The following is a 22,058-nucleotide window of genomic DNA, read 5'->3' as shown; positions in this document are numbered from 1 at the left end:
ATTAGCCGTGATGGAATAGCAGCAGAGATGCGAAGGGCGGAATAACCTAATTCTGCTCCTCTATCTTATGGTCTTATTGTTGTTGCATTCCCCTCCACACTTGGCTGTCTCACTCACTCACACACCAGCCACCCGTCCAGCTTCCCTTCCACCAAGCAAACACCAGACTGCAGCAGCGACGGGAGCACCACAGGGCTTGAAGAGGCAGGTATTAGTATTCCATTCCAAGAAGATGTGCAGATCATAAAGGGTACCAAACAGCTCAGAATTCCATGCTAAGACCCCCGTCAAATGAAAACATGCCAACAGAGGGTTCGATATGAAAATCTGGAACCTCAATGGGAAAGACTACTTCTAGAAACCTCAGAGAGAATGTTAGAACAATACATTAAAGAGTGTTTAAGACATTAAGACCTGTGGAATTCATATAAAAATTCTGCACTTATTAAGGTTCTGTTTACATTTCGTAGTCATTTAATCCCTCGGTTATTAGCCCAAAAGGACAAAATATTCAATCTGTATACATTGAGTAAGGCTTAAGTAATTGAGCTAATTGTGAGAACGGCATTACATAAATTTAGTTTAAAGGACCAGAAATCACTGTCTCCTGCGGCTTAAGGGAATGTTTCACAAAAGAAAAATTAAAACAAGAAGTCACTGAACCACTTAGCCATCTGTGAACTTCGTCCAGATCTTACTGGGTTTCTGACATTTACGGCCAAAGATTGCCAATGTATGTCATGTTTGATAACCGAGCATAAATCAACATTACTGGAAGACTACAGAGAAAGCAGGGATGATTGACTCCAATGCTAGTCTTGGACACCTGCCCCTTCTAAAAGTTGGACTGTCTGCTGCATAAATAGCTCCTTTGCATGAGTGTGCATAGATTGACTGCGAGAATAAATCCTTTGAATTTCAACTACTGAACACAAATTCCTTTCTGCTAGGACGACAGTACTGTTGCACCATTTTGATCAGCTTTCATCTGAAGTGTTGAACACTTCTGCATATTATTCATGCATTTCTTACTCAATGTAGTTCATCATCTATCACACTGCGCTGCAGTTTATTGCCGATTCATTATCTAAGATGTAAAGCAGGCATTAAGTTTCAGTAGCCAATTAAAATCATAAAACACCATAGCATAGAAATGGCATTTTTGGTCTATATTCTGACCAGACCCACCAACCAGCATCTACAGCAAAGCCCTCCAGACCTCTCCCATCCACATAATTATACAATTTTCTCTTAAATTTTGAAATCAAACCTGCTTTCACTGCTTTTTTTAACAGCTCGCTCCATGTATGCACCACCCTCTGAGTGAACAAGACCTCCCTCAGGTTCCTCATAAATATTCCCCTTTCATCTTTAACCCACAGCCTCTAGTTCTCTTCTCACCCAGCCTCAGTGGAAAAACTCTCCTTGCATTTAGCTCTACCTGTGACATGAGGCCCAGGCGAGGATGGAAAGGAAGCAAGTGCTGGAGTATCTGAGACCAAGCTCAAGGCATGCTTTTGAGACTGAGACAAAAACAGGGTTCTTGACTAGATGCTGGACAAGAATCCAGAACGAGACAGAAATCAAAACATGCAATTGCAAACTGAACTGAAGTTGAGCTCATGATTGAGCACAAAACCCGAGTTCAGGTGCTCCTTAAATACTAAAATCCTGCTGCCAGAACATGGCCGCCAATTAGTGGAGTGGGCCTGAATCTTTAAAAGAGCAGCGCCAGCAATCCATACTCCGGAGCAATGGAATGTCTAAACCCAGAAGCCGCCATGGTCGGGTGCGTACTATAACACTACCAATATTCCTCAGAATTTTGTATCTGCCGATAAAATCTCCTCTCATCCTCCTATGCTCCAGGCAGTAAAATCTTAACCTATTCAACCTTTCGCTATAACTCAGGTTAGAAAATTATGAATCACCTATTCACTCCCTCATACACCAGTGCAAATGATTAAGGTGAATATCATGAGGTTCTTCATCCTCAAAGATGTTCAGAAGGCAAGAGTGTCAGAGGGAACAGCACCAACTTCAGAAAACCATGCACAACCTGCCCCTGTGGCAGTTAATGGGTGTAGCTGTGGGGTGGGGACTCTAAGAGATGAAGGGCCTACAATGCCTTGGAGCCGTCCAAGATCAATTTCCCATCTCAACCGCTTCCTCTGGCAGTTCATTCCAAGTACTCATACCCTCTGTGTCAGGAAGTAATCTCTCAGGTCTCTTTAAAATCTCTCTTCTATCTGTGTCCTCTAGGGTTGTTCTCCCAACCCTGGGGAAAAGATTGTAAACATCACCTATTATATCCCTCATGATTTTATAACCTTCTAGGAGGCAGTAGGATGGCAGCATGCTTGGTCGCAGTGGCCTGTCTGGGTCCAAATGAAGGTGTAATTGTTTGTCCTTTTATGCCTATTTTATGATTGCAAGGCACTGCTGAATAAGGACATCAAGTTCTGAGGATCTATTCCAATAGTGAGTTGCTTGATAGTGGTGGAGCTGTACTAGTTGCGCTCTGTGTTGCTGTCTGTAATAGCCACCCAGGAAGGAATGCATCAGAGGTTGTGCACGGTCCAACAAATGATTGTCTTGGACATTTTTATTGTGATCGCAAGATCCCGTAGTAAATTTCATGCACTTTCAGAGAATGGTGCAAAGAAAGAGAAAAAACATCCAGTGAGCGACAGTTCTGTGGACGAAAACACCTTGTTAATGAGAGAGGTCAAGGGAGAGTCGCCAGGCTGTTCCAAGCTGACAGTAACTCAGATAATGATGCGTTAAAACAGTGGTGTGCAGAAGAACATCTCTGAATGCACAACATGTTGAACTTTAAAGTGGATATGCTACCACAGTAGAAGGCTACTATAGGTTCACTCCTGTACATAACAAAGTAGCCACAAAGTGCATATTGCAAACTTTATGGAAAAGAAAATTGTTCAGAAATTAAACTATTTTGCTAAACCAGTTGTTGACTCATCAGGCAAGTTGCAACCTGCTCTTTCATTAATTCCCGGAGTCAGACTTGAAATATGTGTGACATGCATTCTCAAAACTTAGTTTGACAGTTAGTCACACTGACAGGCATCAGTGTTGCTTTCAGTTTGTTAATGGAAACACTAAGTTTGTGCATTCTCCACAAATACAATCTTGAAAAAGAACTTCTTTAAGATCTCACCTCATGCACTGATCACTAAGGAGCTGGGACCTGTCTAAAACCCCTTTGAACATCTCCCTTATGGAATATATTTGAAAGAAAATTGGCCACATCTCAATTTCTGCTCAAAGCAATAATTGTGTGTGCTTGCAGATTCTCTTCACCCATAGAACTATTAATAATTTTGAACTCAGCAAGCAGACAGTCAAAGCAGTATTCTCCAACATAGCATGCTATCCAATGAGATCCAAGGGAAGCATCTGGTCCAGATGGAGTATCACACAAAAAATACTGGAGGAACTCAGCAGGCCAGGCAGGGTCTGTCGAAAAGAGTAAACAGTTGACATTTTGGGCAATGAGCTTTCATCAGGACTGATAAAGATCAGATGGAGTACCTGGCCAGATACTGAAGACTTGTGCTGACCAACTGACTGATGCGTTCACAGATAACTTCAACCTCTTGCTTCAGCAGTGTGTGGTACCCACAGGCTTCAAGCCTGCATATTTTCTTCACATACAGAACTATTGAAAATTTTGAACTCAACAAGCTGATAGTCAAAGCAGTACTCTTCCCTCAGTCACACCAGTGCCCACGATGAGTGTGGTAGCCTGCCTCAATGACTATCACCCAGTGGCACTTCCATCCACAACGATGAAGTGTTTTCAGAGGTTGGTGTTGAAACATATCAGCTCCTATGTGAGTAGTGGCCTCGATCCACTCCAATTTGTCTACTGGAGCAATAGGTCCACACTCAGAGGTGAAATCATTGGCTCTTCACACAACTCTGGAACATCTGGACAGCAAAGGTGCATACATCAGGATGCTCTTTATCGATTGTATCTCAGCATTTAGTACCATCATCCCCTCAAAACTAATCAATCAACACCAAGAACTGGGCCTCGATATCCCTTGTGCAACTGGATCCTGGATTTCCTCACTTGCAGACTCCAGTCAGTTTGGATTGGCAAAAACATCTCCACCACAATCAGCATCAGCACAGCAGCATCACAGGGTTGTGTGTTTAGCCCTCTGCTCTACCTTGGTTTTACCTGTATGATTGTGTGGCTAAGTGCAGCTCAAACACCATTTTCAAGTTTGCTGATGACACCACTGTTGTGGGCCATATGAGAGGTGGTGAGGAATCAGCATTCTGGAGGGAGACTGAAAATTTGGCTGAGTGGTGTCATAACAACAATGTCAGCACGACCAAGGAACTGAATACAGGCTTCAGGAGAGAGAAACCAGAGCTCCATGTGCCAGTACTCATTGAAGGATCAGAGGTGGAGAGGGTTGGTAACTTTAAATTCCTGGGTGTCACTATCTCAAGAGGCCCTGAACCGGACCCATCGTATAAATGTAATTACAAAGAAAGCATACTCCCTCAGGAGTCTGCAAAGATTTGGCATGACATCAAAAACCTTGACTAACTTCTATAGATCTGTAGTTTAAAGTGTATTGACTGGCTGCTTTAAGGCCTGGTATGGAACACCAATGCCTTCGAGTAGAAAATCCTACAGTAGGTATTGCATTCAGCTCAGTACATCATGCGTAAAGCTGTCACAACCGTTGAGAACACTGGCACGGGAAAGCAGCACTCATCATCAAAGATCCTTAACACCCAGGTCATACTCTTTTCTCACAGCTGCCATCAGGTAGAAGGTGCAAGTGCCTCAGGGCTCACACCACCAGGTTCAAGAACAGTTAGTACCCCTCAACCACCAGGCTCTTAAATAAAAGGGGATAACTACACTCAACTATTGAGATAGATGACCAATGATCTCACTTTAAGGACTCTATATTTTGTTATTTCATACTTTTGTTATTTATTACTCTTTATTTATATTTGCATTTGCACAGTTTGTTGTCTTTTATGCCCTTGCTTTTTCACTGGCCCTGTTTACAGTTACTATTCTATAGATTTGCTAAGTATGCCCACAGGAAAAAGGATCTCAGGATTGTATGTGGTGACAGGTATGCACTCTGAAAATAAGTTTTACTTTCAACTAAATTCAACTTAAAAATAAGTTTTACTTTTCAGAAAAAATATAGCACAGATGTTGGCCTGTGACCTAAAAGTGTAGTCTAATCAGTTCCAGTTCCCAGTACTACTATTCTTGCAATTTTTTTTTCTTTTAATGATTTATGATTTTTTAAAAAAGTTATGACATCTTACTGTATTCCCGATGGCATCACAGAAAGCAAATGAATTCTTACACTAACTCCAGTTCTTTAGTCCACTGTTTTAAGTCAGTCCCCTTTTGTTAGCAACACTTTAGTTGCTGAGAAAAGCTTCTTTTCTATATGCTAACAGTAAATATTTACCAAAAATGGTTCCAGGTTAGAGAAGATTATACTAGGAAAGTGGAGCTGTCATCTTTGGAGGAAAGAACATCATTGAAGAGATGTACAAGGTCCTGAAGACACAAGAGACTGGCACACTTCCCCTCCACTCTGAGATTTCTTATGGTCCATGAACACTACTTCACTATTTTGAATTCTTTTCCACTCTTTTTTATATTTTTTATTGTAACTTAAAGTAGTTTTTAATGAATTGCACTGTACTGCAACACATTTCATGACCTACATCAGTGATAATAACTCTGATTTCAAATCCTATTCTGCTGGAGGAATGCAGTGGGTCGAGCAGCATCTGTGGTGGAAATGAATCATTGATGCAACATCCCAGAATCAGAATCAGATTTTATATCACCGACGTACACTCAGTGGCCACTTTAGTAAAGTTCAAAGTACATTTATTATCAAGGTATGTATACCCTATACAACCTTGAGATTCAACTTCTGGCAGGCAGCCACAAAACAAAGAAACACAATAGAATTCACAAAAAAAAACCATAAAGAGTCATAAATACCAAGTACGAAAAGTAAAGAACAAATTGCGCAAACAATAAAAAACAATCCACAGAACATGAGCCACTAAGTCCCAAAAGTAAGTGTTACAGTACAGCAAAAATAGTGAGGTAGAGTTCATGGGCTGGTTCATTATCTGTTCAGAAACCTGATGGTGGAGAGGAAGAAGTTGTTCTTAAAACATTTTGTGTGTGTTTGTCTTCAGACTCCCGTACCTCCTCACTGATGGTGGTAATTATAAGGGAGCATGTCCTGGGTGATGGTGGTACTTCCATGATGAACTCTGCATTTTTGAGGCATCGCCTTTTGAAGATGTCCTCAATGGTGGTGGGGAGGCTAGTGCATGGAGATGGTTGAGTTTGCAACCCTCTGAAGCTTTTTCTGTTCCTGTGCTTTTTCTCCCCCCGCCCCCATTACTAGAGGGTGATGCAACCAAGTCAGAATGCTCCCCACAGTACATTTGCAGAAATTTGCTAGGGTACCAAATCTCCTCAAAATGTCAACAATTCCTTTCCTTTCCCAAGGTGCTGCTTGACCTGCTGAGTTTCTACAGTAAACTGTCTATTGTATAAGATTATGATGGATTTAGAGTAAATAGAGTAAAAAAAAGAGAAGCAGCTGTCATGGACAAGAACAGGGATACAGATTTAATGTGAAGGGCAATAAAGATATAGGACTAAATATATTTTCACATGTAAGAGTGGTTGTAACTGAGTAAACCAAGTTTTTTTAAAAGGGATTTTGACAGGCATGAGAGAATATACGTAATATACAGAGCTTCAGGTACCTGACAGAATTGATCAGTAAACAGCAGGCATGGACTCTACAGATTGAATATTCCCCTCTGCCACAGTGATTCTGATTCCTGGTAAACACTACAATTTCTTTCCTTTGGTCAGAGAAATCACTATGCATACCTCTTTCTTTTGGCCTTGAGCAAAATTTGCACTCACGGTGTCACTGCATCTCATTGGCTTTAAATGTTTGCAAGTCTAATATGTGGTCCGATATCAAATGTAAGTACATAAGAAGCAAGAATAAGCTACATGACTCGAGTGTCTTCTCTGCTATTTTATAAGATCATGATTGAATTTTTGCCTCAGTTTTCTCATCATCGTGTCCCTTGATTCCCTTCAAATAAAAAAATGTGATCAACTCTGTAACAACTATAATTGAGCACTGACAGCCTTAGGCTGAAGAGCCCCAAGTACTTACAATCCTTGCAGTGTAAGTATATCTGACATTTTGTATTAAACAGGCAGCCCCTTAGCCCTTGGCTGTGCCCTGGTTCTAGACTAAACATTCACTGGGAAACAACCCCTCAGCATTTACCTTCTCAGGTTTGTGGAAGTATAAATGAAATCACAAGAACATAATAAAACCAGAGAGAGGAACTAGAGTTAGCCATACAGTCCTTGCCGTCTGTTCTGCAACTCAGCTCACTGATCTTGGCCTCAACTCCAACTTTCCTGTCAGCTCCTGATAACATTTGATTTCCCCTGTTGTCTCTAAATCTGTCTGTTTCGGCTTGTATACTGATTATTCAAAAATTGAGTCTCTTCCTTTCTATGGAGTGGAGCATTATAATGATTCATGGCTATTTGAAGGGAAAAATATATCCTTGTTTCTGTTTCAAACGGATGTTCTTCTAAATCTGAAGCTATACCCCAAGGTTCTGGGCTCCTCCAGCATATATCCCAACAAGCCCACTCAGAATCTTCTATGTTTCAATAAGATAATTTTTCATTCTTTATAGGTTCAGTACTATCACTCAATCTCATACAATCTCTCCTCAGAAGAAACCCCTCATCCCCAAAATCAAATCTTGAAAATATAACAGTAAGGTGAGCTATCTATTTTGGAAACCAATCCTTGTGACTCAATAACTCACCAAACCCAAAAATATCTTCCCATCTTGCTGTATCTTCTGGTGTTTTATGAACTAACACTGCAAGACCCCTGTACATCATAGCTACTGCTTTTCTTGCCAAATCAAGTAGCTTCACATTTTCTGACTTAATAATGCTTCCATTTCCAGTGCTTAGACTGTTACATATCTTAATTTGGCTCTTTGACAGTTACCACTGCCTCTCTCTTTTGCATACACATGCTCACACACACACACTAATTTTCACCCTACATTTTGTCACCAGAAAAGCAGGATATATGACAAAAGATGAATAAAGTACAATTTCACCCAATTCATTAACATGAATTGTGTAAAAATGGAGACTCAACAACAATCTGCAAAACACTGAGTTGGAAACACTTTGCCAAATAAGGACTCCTTCCCTCCTCACAACGTTCAGGACTGCCTTTTGAAGGCCATATTCACACAAGCCGCAGTAACTTCACTGACCCTCTCTGTCACTTCATTAACGATCTCTATTAAGTTAGTCAAATGTGCTATCCTTTCAAAAAACTCATGCTGGCCAAGGAGGTTCAAACATAATTTAATGTTTTTTTCTGTCGCATCCAACATTCCCAATGCTGATGGTAGACTGACCTCAGCAGCTCTAAGCTAATTTTGGTGAACTAACTGACAGAGCAGCAGGCTGTCCTAGGTCATCTGAGTTGTTTTTTCTGAACAAGAGAATAGTTTGCAGAACAGTGTGCTTGCATTGAGAGGGAAATGGAGAAATAAAGGCATAGCGTCAGGATAGGGAGGCTTTTAAATATAGATATAATAATAGCATTAAGAATGCCAAAAAAAGAGCATTGTTGAGGTCTGTAGTTGGTGAGAGAGTACAGTGATGATCTTGGGAATCATGGCTGAATGAATTTAGTCTGAAGAGATTTGAAGGGCAGGATAATATTCTTACAAATGATTATCTGGGGCAGTGAAATCTGGTAAAGCCTGGCTTGGATTTTTTTTGTTATCAAGGTATAGGGCTTAGAGCTAGTGAACCATAATAAAGTTAAGATTATTCTCACTTAATGGAAGGCAAAAGAATGGAGCTTCAGTAAGAAAATCATACAAGTCATCTTGTGGATTTGAGGTTTGTGATAGAGGCATTATATTACAAAGGCAATATCAAACAAAATTTGACAGTGAACTACAGAAGGAGATATTAGGGCAGATAAGTAAAAGCTTAGCCAAAGGGGCAAGCTTTAAGAAATATCTCATAGTGGAAAAACAGACAGCCTTGCCAGGTTTAACAAGCTTTATCCAATTATTTCTTTGCACATGTAAATCCTTTTCACTTGGATATATTGTAATCCATGACACGTTAACGCAAATTTTATTCCAGAGATCTCTGTTACACAATATGACTCTTACACAACAACATTGACCTGGTAAATCTCACAACACTGAGCAGATGCTAAACCTAAAATTGAAAGCAATTATCAATACTGAATGTACGCCAGATGAACCCTAATCTCTTTACTACTTTTGCACTTTTTACCTCTTCCTGCATGTGTAACAGCCAGATGGAAAATAAGCATGACCACAGTTGCATTCATTGATTGAAAGTCTATATTGTGCTCATGCCCTTACCTCTCCCTTTGATCAAAGAAGCTTTTCAGACTGTGGATACTGTGAAGATGCGCTGGGCAAATATGATGGGTGTGAAGGGATACTCCAATTTAGCAATGATGCTTGGGAGTAAATCCATCCACTCTCAATAACAGATGTAGTTTCTACACCATCGTTTTTAACTCCCGATAAATGTTTATAAAAGAGAGGCAGGTGGAATAGAGGTGGATGAACACAAGAGACAGGGATTGGTGATGGGGTCAGGGTTGGTATGGGAAAGGGAGCAGAAAGGGACAGTATATTTTCCAATTTCAGGTAACCATCGTCTTCGTTGTTTCCAGCACCCCTCTTCTCCCCTTCTGATCCTTCTCCTGCCCGTCTATTTGTGTTCTGTTTCTTTTCCACAGATGCTGCTAGACCCACTGAGTTTATCCAGCAAATATTTTATTGGTGTCAACTGAAGTATGTGTATGCAATTTCAATATAACATCCCAACTCCTGTACTCAATACTTTGACTTATGATGTGTAAAATGTGCCAAAAGCTTTCTTTACAATCTTATCTACCTGCGATGCCACTTTCAGAAATTATGGATCTGTATTCCCAGATCCCTGTGTTCCACTACACTCCTCTGTTCCCTACCACTCACCATGAAAAACCTACCCTGGTTGGTTCTCCCAAAGTGCAACACCTCACATTTGCCTGCATTAAATTCCATCTGCCATGTTACAACTGGTCCAGATCCCTCTGCAAGCTCTGATAGTCTTTCTCGCTGTCTACTGCACTCTCAGTCTTGGTGTAATATGCAGATTTGCTGATTTAGCTTACCACAATATCATGCAGATCATTGATAGTGATGAGATCCCTGTGGTACACCACTAGTCACAGCCTCCAGTCAGAGAGGCAACTCTCTACTACCATTCTCAGGCTTCTCCCACAAACCAATGTCTAATTCAATTTACTACCTCATCTTGAATGCCAAGCAATTGAACCATAATGGACCAGCCTTCCATGCAGGATATTGTCGAAATCCTTATTTCAGTCCATGTAGACAACATACACAATGTTGCCTTCATCAAAAAACTGTAAATTGGTTAGATATGACCTACCTCACACAAAGCCATGCCACTATCCCTAATCAGTTTACGTCTATCCAAATACTCTTTTATCTGGTCCCTTGGAATACCTTCAAATAATTTACTCCCTACTGATGTCAGGCTCACCAGCTCATAATTTCTGGGCTTATTCTAACTATCCTCCAATCCTGCAGCACCTCACACGTGACTAGGAATGTTTTAAATAGTTCTGTCAGGGCCACTGCAATTCTGCACTTGCTTCCCACAGGGTTTAAGGCACCATCTTGTCAGGCCCGGGGCATTGTTCCACCCTGATTTGTTCTCTTGCCCTCTCTTTCTTTGCTCTTGAAATACTGAATAAAATGGCCATAAGCATCAAACTTTATGTCTCATTTGTGACTTACAAAGAAGCTTTGGATTGCAAAAGCCTCAAGATTCAACAATTTTAGTGAGTGATAACATCATTACTGTTACCTCTCAAAGTCCCAGCTGAGATAGGTCAGCCTACAAGCCTCTGGTGAAGCTGTGAAGGCCAACACCATGCAGAGTGGATTCAACGGATTACAGAAACCTTGATGAACTCCAACCATACCAACAACTTCACAGGACAATAGGGACGGGGAAGCCTAAGCTCCACTTAGGAGCTAAGGGCCCAAGTAAGTAACAACATTACTGAGGAGCCTATTACAATAAATACAATTTTGGTTTCTTGTGTTCAAGCTCCACTTAATTGTACAACGTAGCATAATTTCACTGCTTTTGATTTATCTTTCTCTTCAGCTACTTGCTCCTGGCTAGAATAATCCCCATAAGATGCCCCGTTCTGAATGTCACCATACTAAGCACGGTCCAGGGTCAGAGCTTATGATCAGCCGATGGCCACATATGTGCATGGTATCAGTGGCTTGCCCCGAGATGAGTCCTGTGATATATTGCTGATGATGGTGTGCAGGGCTTTGCTGTGATTCACTGAAGTTTCCAAGTCCGCAAAATATTTAAAGAAAAGTCTTCCAACCTTACTCATTCAATCCAGAGACAAATCCAAGTCCGACTGTTCACACTGTGATCTGCAGTGCTGCTTCTCATGAAAGTTTATTCCAGTCCAATGATTTCCTTTGTTCCATCCTAGTCTCTCACTTTCCACACATGACATTAGCTTGCTCACTTCAAAACATTCCATTCTATATTTTGCCAAGCAGAAATTCCACAGCTATTTACACAGCATTTTTGCAAGGGTGTTAACATATTTCATCTTTTGCCTTAAATATTAATTACACTGTGGAAATTTCAGACTGTTATTTAAAGTTTGATATTAACTTCAGCTTTCTGGACTCCAAATCAACTTTATTTGCTTAACTAACTTAGTTATTCGCTCAATGCACTGAGAGCTCAATGGTGGGGACGGCTTTGCCCACGACTGGCTGGGCTGTACTCACTACTTTTTGTAGGATTTTCCATTCAAGGGCTTTGGTATTTCCATACCAGGCTGTGATGCAATCTGTCAATATACTCTCCACAACATATCAAGAGAAGTTTGTCAAAGTTTTAGATGCTATGCTGAATCTTTGCAAATCCTCAGGAAGTTGAGGCGCTGCCACGTTTTTTTTGTAACTGCTTTTGCATGCAGGGCCCAGGACAGGTCCTCTGAAATGATACTACCAAGTAATTTAAAGTTGCTGACCCTCTCCACCTCTGGTCTCCAGATAAGGACTGGCTCATGGACCTCCAATTTCCTCCTCCTGGGGTCAATAATCAGCTCTTTGGTCTTACTGACATTGAGCGAGGGGTTGCTGTTGTAACATCACTCAGCCAGATTTTCAATCTCCCTCCTAAATGCTGATTTGTCACCACCTTTTGGTCTGGCCTACTACAGTATTGTCATCAGCAAACTTGAATGTGGCATTGGAGCTCTGCTTACCCTCACAGTCATAAATGTAAAGTGAGTAGAGCAGGGGGCTAAGCACACAGTCTTATGGTCCGCCTGCGCTGATGGAGATTGCAAAGGAGATGTTGTTGCCAATCTGAACTGACTGGGGTCTGCAAGCAAGGACAGCAAAACTACAATTATCCAGCACACTTGAGACTTTGGAGGCCCCAGACCATCAAATTTCCATACGATTGTTATCGAAACATGGAGAATTCCAGCACGCTTCCAATTCCCTTTGGCTTTCCCTAGCATTCTGATAGGTTTAAAGGTAGCACTGGAAACACCACCCTGGTATTTTAAGTGTGGAAATGGGACTCTGGTGAGTTTGAATGGTAAGGGAGCCCCCGCGAGTTCAGGGAGATTGCAGGAAACATCACCTTGCGAGCCAGATACTGAACCAACAGGATCTCCTACAGGGTTTCTACAGTAGTTAATCCTTTGAAGACAAAGGCAAGAAAAATTATATAAGACAGGAGAAATTATGTGGAACAGTGGAATTGCAGAAGTGTTAAATATTTTGTGTCTTAATCTACAAAAGATGAAATAAAATTCCAATAAAGAAAGGGAAACCATGTGTCCAATAAGCAATTAATTAGAGGAAAAAAGCATGAATTAAAATTTGCTGTTGAAAAAGAACTGGATGGATGGAAAGTAACTGTAGATGAAGGGAGTGAGAAATAAACTACAACATGAATACACATCACATGATAAACACAAGTGAGCCAGAGATTTTGGAAATCCTGAGCAACACACACAAAATGCTAGAGGAACTCAGCCAAGTCAGGAAGTACTTATGGAGGGAAATAAACTGTTGCTGTTCAAATGATCCATTTAAAGGTTTAAACATGGTTTTAAATATTCATGAGTAACTAGTGAGTCACTAGTGAGACTAGTGAGTGAGGGTCAGAGCCATCTCTATTCCCTGAGGAGACTGAGGTCCTTTAACAACTGTTGGACGATGCTGAGGATGTTCTATGAGGCTGTGGTGGCCAGTGCTACCATGTTTGCTGTTGTGTGCTGGGGTATCAGGCTGAGGATAGCAGACACCAATAGAATCAACAAACTCATTTGTAAGGCCAGTGATGTTGTGGGGGTGGAACTGGACTCTCTGACAGTGGAGTCTGAAAAGAGGATGCTGTTCAAGTTGCATGCCATCTTGGACAATGTCTCCCATCCACTCCATAATGTACTGGTTAGGCACAGGAGTACACTCAGCCAGAGACTCATTCCACCGAGATGTAACATGAGCGTCATAGGAAGTCATTCCTGCCTGTGGCCATCAAACTTTTCAACTCCTCCCTCGGAGTGTCAGACACCCTGAGCCAATAGGCTGGTCCTGGACTTATTTCCACTTGGCATGATTAACATTATTATTTAATTATTTATGGTTTTATATTGCTATATTTCTGCACTATTCTTGGTTGGCGTGGCTGTAACGAATCCCAATTTCCCTCGGGATCAATAAAGTATGTCTGTCTGTCTGTCTAGTAAAAGATGTTGCACAAAATGATTAGGGAATTCACAAAGTAAATGTGCAGGTTCAGCATACAATTTGAAAGGCCATTGTTATATTCTCCTTTGTTACAAGAGGCTTGGACAATAAGAATACGCAAATCTCTCCGCAACTGCAGAAGATTTTGGTGGACACACATTAGGAGTGCTAAGTATTGTTTAGCTTTAAAAAGAGTGCAACATAAGCTGATTGGCTGATTCCTAAAATGAACTGACGTCCTGTTAGGAGAGAAAGACAAAAAATATCGCTCTGCATTTTCTGAAGTATGAAGGGTTGCCTCAATTGCAGGTTTTAAAATCCTTAGTTGGTATGATAGGGTCGATATCACGAGCAGATAGCCCAAAAGGTTAGAACAAGGCTTTACAGTCTGCAGCTACGAAGCTGGACACACAGCACTGAAACGAGGAGACACAGAGATGCTCTCCACTCTTAGTTGGCATAGCGTGTTTACTCACTGAGAATGTTCAGGACTGAGATAAAATGTTTAGACAACACAAGCACATCAAACGAAGTGGGAATAAGGCATCAAGTTTATTCAAGAGACAGTATGTACAAGTTCAAGCTTACTGCCATTCAAACATACACATGTATACAGCTGAACTAAACATATTCCCTCTTGGGCCAAGGTGCAAAACACAATGCACATACTCACACACAGCACATAGTATCAGACAATAATATTTATAATAGCCCCTGAGTGGCATAGCCTGAAGATTGACAGGCTGACATGAAGTATGAGGTGCATGTTTATGTTAGAATGTATCATGTTATTGACACTATTATAATAAAAGAAGCAGTTGTATAAATATCTAAAACAGCAGAAATAAAAGATGACCAGTGCAGGATGAGAGTGTGTCTGTCAGTTGGAGAGTGGTGGGGTTGGGCAACAGTAGGGCATTCAGACAGGGTGTTGGGTGGAACCTAGGGGAAGAAACTGTTACCCCAGCCTGATAATAATGCCTACTTCTGTTCCTGTTTCACACCAATTGATTAATATTGCATTCTTGTAGTAATTGCTGCATCATAGTCATTGCATAATATGCTAATATACTTTGTTGAAAATTTGCATATCTAATTATCATTGTTCAAAATAAACGAGAAAAATCTCACTTGATTGCATGACCACAATCTAATCATGAGTCAGTCTGACCTTGGTCATTTTTTCTTCTGAAACACTGCTTCACTGTGAAAAGGAAGCTGTTTAAAAGTATAGTCAATCCAATTGTAGCTCAACTCAAACATGAAGGCCTGTCAGAACATCCAGACTTATGAATTCCTACATTGACCATGAATTCCCATAGCTATGATTTCAGAATCTAAGGCTGAAATGTGAGCAGCCTTCAGGAGGGTGAGCCATGGAAAGCATCTGGTACATGGCCAAGTTCTAAAGACCTGTGCTGATCAAATGTCTTGAGTGTTCAGAGATCTTTAACCTCTCACTTTGGCCATCTCAAGCAGATGTCACTGATATTGGTGCCAAAGAAGAATGTGGTAACCTGCTTTAATATCCATCATCCAGTAGCACTTACATCTAGAGTGATGAAGTGTTTTGAGAGGTTGATGGTGAAACATATCAACTCCTGCCTAAGAAGCAACTTATATCTTGTCCAATTTGCCTAAAGGTGCCATCGCAATGGCTCTTTACTCAACCCTGGAACATCAGGACAGCAAAAACTGTATTCATCAGGATGCCCTTTATGGACTAAACTTGGTATTCAATACTAAGCTTCAAGACATTGGCCTCAATTCCTCCTTGTACAATTGGATCCTTGATTTCCTCGCTTGCAGACTCCAGTCAATTCTGAATGGGAACAACATCTCCTCCAGTCTCCATCAGCCGAGGTGCACCTCAAGGCTGGTGTGCTTAGTCCCTGCTCTACTTGTTTACACTTATGACGTGAGGCTAAGCACATTTCCAATGCCATATTCAAGTTTGCCTACGACACCACTGACAAAGACTGAATCAAAAGTGGTGATGAATCAGCATGTAGGAGGAAAACTGAAAATTTGGCTGAGTGATGACAGAACAACAACCTCTTACTCAATGACAGCAAGGCCAAAGAGTTGATTGTTAAATTCAGGAGAAGTAAACCAAGTCTATGAGCTAGTTGTCATTGGGGATCAGAGGTGGAGAGGGCTAGCAACTTTACATTCCTCAGTGTTATCATTTCAAAGGATTTGTCCTGGGTCCACTACTTAAGTACAAAGAAGGCATAGAAGCACCTTTACTTCCTTAGAAGTTTGCAAAGAGTAGCAGTGACTTCTAAAACTTTGACAATCTTCTACAGATGTGCAGTAGAGAGTATATTGACTGGCTATATCACAGCGTGGTATGGAAACACCAATGCCCTTGAACAAAAAGTTATGGATACAACCCAGTCCATCACAGGTAAAGCCCTCCCTACAGTGAGCTCATCTACATGGAGCATAGTTGCAGGAAAGCAGTATCCATCATCTGGGACTCCCACCACCCCGGTCATGTTCTCGTCACTGCTGCCATCAGGAAGAAGATACAGGAAACTCAGAACGCACACCACCTGTTCAGGAACAGTTATTACCCTCAGCCACCAGGCTCTTGAACCAAAGGAGATAACTCCACTCGACTTCACTTGCCCCACCACTGAGATGTTCCCACAACCAACTGACTCACTTTCAAGGACTCTTCATCTCATGTCCTTGATATTTATTGTTTATTTATGTATTACTATTATTTCTATCTTTTGGTATTTGCACAGTTTGTTATCTTTTGCATACTGATTGAGGTCCCAAGTTGGTGTGGTCTTTCATGGGTTCATTGAGTAAAATGATTCTCAGGGTTATATATGGTGACATATATGTACCTTGATAGTAACTTTCCTTTGAACTTTGAATGTCTCTAAATATTGCATAATTATTATTTTTATGTATTGCCACAGTTTTACAGCTGTTTCATATTTTTCAACTCAGAACACTTTGTTTGAAATGCTTTTGGATCAAACTACATATAAATATTCCAAAGTTTCATGGTGGTGTAGAAAGATTAAGTGTTTCAAAATGCTTCTCATCACCAGGCCTGCATTACATTGGGATTGCATTATCTTTGGAAAATCAAAACTAAACAGATCTTGGAGAAATAAAACACAAATAAGCTGGTTCTAAGAGCAAGATAAAGTCTCTTCAGCATAGAAAACTGCACACAGCAAGTCCTGTTTGTGACTGTGCTTTCAAGTATCTTTATATTAAACATTGGATATCTAGGTCTTAAGACAAATGTACTTCAATGCACTGTCATCTCTAATTTTCAGTCTATAGCACTATAGGATGTACGGGCAGAATCAGGCTGTTTAGCCCACTGAGTCTGCTCCACCGTTCAATATTGGCTGCTTCTTTTTAACCTCCATTCTCCTCACTTTCTCCTCACAACCCTTAACTCCCTTACAAATCAAAAACCTAAAAACCAAGAGCACATCGCCCATTATCACATTGAATGCTGACGAAGGCTTGAGCCTACTTTTCTTCCCATTTCTAAGGTTCTCTGAGAATTCAATGTGGCGCTGCTTTGATTATAATCCTGGAGCCAGATTGGTGAGTTCCTATAAATAAATATTGTATCCATATAAAATACTTAAAACAGTTTTAGGTCCTCAGCTTTGATATTTATGCCAGAGTGAATAAAGACATTGAGAAACAGAGGATTAAATATGCTGTATAATTTTCCCTAGTGCCTTTTATCTCTCAGTTTGATGGAAATCATATATATTCAAGACAGGGATTGAACCAGCCCTGAGGTTTTAAACATAGAACATAAGAGTAGAGTTAAGCCACTCAGCCCATTGAATCTGCTCTGCCATTTGTTCATGGCTGATTTAATCTCCTTTTCAACCCCTTTCTCTCCGTAACCTGTGATACCCTTACTAATCAAGAACCCATCAAGCTCTGCTTTAAACATACCCAATGACAAGGTGTTCCCTCGGAATTTATGGGAGGCAAGTGCAGAGATTGCCAGGTCGTTTGTCTTTTGTGACAATGACCAAGACAGTCCAAAGATGTGCTGTGGGCAACTCACAAGTGTCAACATGCTTCTGGCACCAACATAGCATGCCCACAAATTACTAACCCTAACACAAACATCTTTGGAAGGTGCAAAAAACCAGAGAACTTGGAGGAAACCCACATGGTCATGGAGAGAACTTATAAATCCCATACAGTTAGAGGCAGAAACTGAACCCCAATCACTGATCTCCATCGTGGTAAAGAGGCACACTAACTGCAATGCTATCATGACACCTTAAGTGTGTTACCATGTTAATCTGTGCAGAGTTCAAGGGAAGGCTCAATAATTATGCAATTATAATTAGAAAGAGAGAAATGCAGGGGTTTAACCCAAAACATTGACACTCTTTTCTTCCCATGGATGATGCATTGAGTTTCTCCAGCAGATAGTTTGTTGCTGCCACAGATGAATGCCTAATGGAAGTTCAAGGAGCAGATATTCTGTTGCTCTTCTACTTTAAAAGCAAGAGAACTGGGTTTGGACATTGCACAATGGACGCTCAATGATACACGCTCAATCAGCACTTCTACGCAGCAGAATTATGAAAATCGGGGAACTTCTTGGAACAATATGATCCAAATTCCATGCATGAGTGGTGAGGAAATTACATCATTGCTGCAAAATTGATTTGAGATGTGCAATGCCCAATGAAATTTCGGGAGCGGAGCAACTTGGCCTGGAAATAATCATAATCACCGTCACACTCCTCTCAGGAAGTAAGTGATTTCCAGATATGTAGCACTGAGCAAGAGTCCAACATTCTAGATGCCATTATGTGTTAGCTTGTGGCATCAGTTTCAGTAAAAATAAGCCATTGACAGTCGTTTCATACTTCCACGTTTTCTTATGAGGGACTGAATATTCTCAACTTTTAGGAATTGCTTCTCCGCAACTGCCATCAGATTTCTGAACGGACAATGAACCCATGAACCTCATTATTTTCGCTCACTTTTTGCTCTACTTACTTAATTCTTTTATATATAGCTCTTCTTGTAAAAGATAGTATACTTTAAATATTGTACCACAAAACAACAAGTTTCATGACACTTAACAGTGCTAAACCTGCTTCTGATTCTGAAATAGAAAGCCACTATTAATTAACTTTAAGTTCCAATTCAATCTATTATCAAAGTATATACACAATACCATATACAATTCTGAGATTCATTTTCCTGTGAGCATTCAGAGTAAGTAGAAGAAACACAAAAGAATCAGTGAAAGACCACACCCAACGGGACAGACAATCAATGTGCAAAAGTCAAGAAACTGCAAATACAAAAAAGAAAAAAAAATAACTGTTCCTAAACCCAGTGATGAAGGGCCTGAGGCTCCTGTACTTTCTTTCTGAAGGCAGCAGCAAGAAGGGAGCATGGACTGGATGATGAGAGCCCGTAACTATGGGTGCTGTTTTCCTGAGAGAGTGCTCTGTGTAGCTGTGCTCAAGGGTGAGGAAGACTTTACCCGTGATGGACTGGGCCAAATCCATTACTTTTCGTAGGCCTTTCTGTTCAAGGGCATTGGTGTTTCCACACGAGGCCGTGAGTCCAATGAGTCAATGGTCAAGGCCGGCTCACAGAACAATTCCATTCCACCCCCATTAAAATTCCTCCTTCATCTACTTTCCCCAGATCCCCACAAACTCTACCATTCCCCAACACACTTTTGGAAATTCACAGTAGCCATCTGACCAACTATCCTGCACAGACTGATCCTGGCCCCTGGCTTCAACCACACATTTGACCACGTTCCTCATCTTCTCAGACTCACTGTGACACAGGGGTAATCAAAGATTTGAGGTCCTGCTGCTTATCTCCTTACTTGCTCAAAATTAACCTGCAGGAACTCATCGCTCTATCTACCCATGACTTCCAGCTGTTTACCCTTCTGTAGCCACTCATCCTGGAGTTAGGCTTGGTTCTCCAAAAATTCTCCACAGTGTCGGCAAAAGTAAAACTGATGCTCTTGGCATTAGAGTGATTCTAAAAGACAAAGGTTTTTCGTTCTGTTTTTCTGCCATAATGTTCTTGCTGAAATTAGGTGAGACTAAAACTAGAGGTTAAAGGTTAAGAATGAAAGGTGAACTATTTAAGGGCAATTTCTTCAGTCAGAGGGTGGGGAGAGTGGAAAGAGCTGCTAGTGGTAGTGATGGACGCGGGTTTGATTTCAACTTTTAAGAGATGTTCGGATAAGAATATAGATGGGAGATGTATGATGACTATGGTCCGGGTGTGCATCAATAGAATAACAGTTTAGAATGGACTAGATGGGCTGAAGGGCTATGTGACTGTTTGAAGGCTGCTCTCTCCATTAATCTCCGTTATGATTAGGACTTTCTCAGATCATCCTTTCCTGTTCTTAATAGATGCAAAGAGGTTCCTATCCCAACCTTGCTATTTAGAGGTCTGATGCATGGCCAGTCTAATTCTGTAAGCATCCTTCTCTGAATGCAAGTTGATTTTCCGATGGAGCTCTTTGCCTGGAAATGCCAGTTCCATTTCTATGTAGGTGGTACCTGTGCTGCTGAGGGTTTCTAACATTTTCTGTTCTATTTATTTCACAAACCAAATTTCAGAGGGTAACAATTATTTACTGAAGCAAATGGTAATTTTTTGGAGAACATCACATAAATTTTAATTGATAAGAATACTTTTTGCCAAATTAAAATATCAGTCAGCATGACCAGAGCCAGATAAAATAACTGACCCCCAGAGTCTCAGTTCATATCTGCAGTGGGAACACACCAAACGGGATCTGTTTGGCAATTAAGAGTGTGCATTGAGAGGAAGGACGTTTTAGCACTGCAAGGGTATCAATACTGAGGAGAACCAAAGTAAAAAAATTATATTATGATAAAACATTTTCTGGCTAAGGATTGAAATCTTAATTGTTTGACATTTGGCTCACCAGGTGATGATTTAAGCCTCACAAAGATTCAAGTTAATTTGCTCTTTTTAAATTTACCAGTCTCATTTTTATTTAGGGTCATAGAGCAAAATATCATAGAAACAGGACCTTAGGCCCTGTAGCCCATACCAACCTGTTTTTTTTACCTCTACACAATCACTCTACAGTAACAGTTGCCTTATTACATTTCTGAATACAAAATAATGATTTGATTGTTACTCACCAAAGTTGGTCCTAACAAATGACAGTTCAGCAGCAGGACAGACTACAATCAATGAGTCTATGTTACTTGCAAAGTGGAGACACCGAGCTTTGAAGCCCTCCATACTTCTCTTGGTCATGTACTTATTCAAACTTCGCTACCATCAATTCTGCTGGCAGCTCATTCGATGCTCACACCACCTTCTGAGTGAAAAAGCTCCCCCTCAGATTCCTCCTAATCATTTCACCTTTCACCCTGAACCTATGACCTCCAGTTCCATTCCCACCCAACATCAGTAGATAATCCTGTATATATTTACCCTATCTAAACCCCTCATAAATTTGTATGCCTATCAAAGTTCTCTTCAATCTCCTACGCTGCAGGGAATAAAGTCCTAACCAATTCAACATTTTCCTATAACTCAGAGCTTCAACCCATATTAGATAGATAGATAGATACTTTATTCATCCCCATGGGGAAATTCAACATTTTTTTCCAATGTCCCATACACTTGTTGTAGCAAAACTAATTACATACAATACTTAACTCAGTAAAAATATGATATGCATCTAAATCACTCTCTCCAAAAGCATTAATAATAGCTTTTAAAAAGTTCTTAAGTAGTTTACTTAAATACATTAAATACAATCAACCCCGGCACTTTAACATATCTTACTCCTGGCGGTTGAATTGTAAAGCCTAATGGCATTGGGGAGTATTGACCTCTTCATCCTGTCTGAGGAGCATTGCATCGATAGCAGCCTGTCGCTGAAACTGCTTCTCTGTCTCTGGATGGTGCTATTTAGAGTGCTTTGTCTCCTTGGCATACTTGCAAATTTTCTCTGCACTCTTTCAAACTTACTGATATCTTTCCTGTGGGTAGGTAACCAGAACTGC

The 22,058-nt window shown here is 40.7% G+C and overlaps 1 protein-coding gene across 4 annotated transcripts in view; it reads right to left on the bottom strand.

Annotated features, from left to right (window-relative positions):
• Nucleotides 1–22,058, bottom strand: part of eda (ectodysplasin A) — a 239,093-nt gene that overhangs the window by 46,716 nt on the left and 170,319 nt on the right. The window lies entirely within an intron of this gene.

Source organism: Hemitrygon akajei, chromosome 10 (genome assembly GCF_048418815.1).
Source record: "Hemitrygon akajei chromosome 10, sHemAka1.3, whole genome shotgun sequence".
Lineage (NCBI taxonomy): Eukaryota > Metazoa > Chordata > Chondrichthyes > Myliobatiformes > Dasyatidae > Hemitrygon > Hemitrygon akajei.
This window is presented reverse-complemented; position numbering and strand designations above follow the sequence as displayed.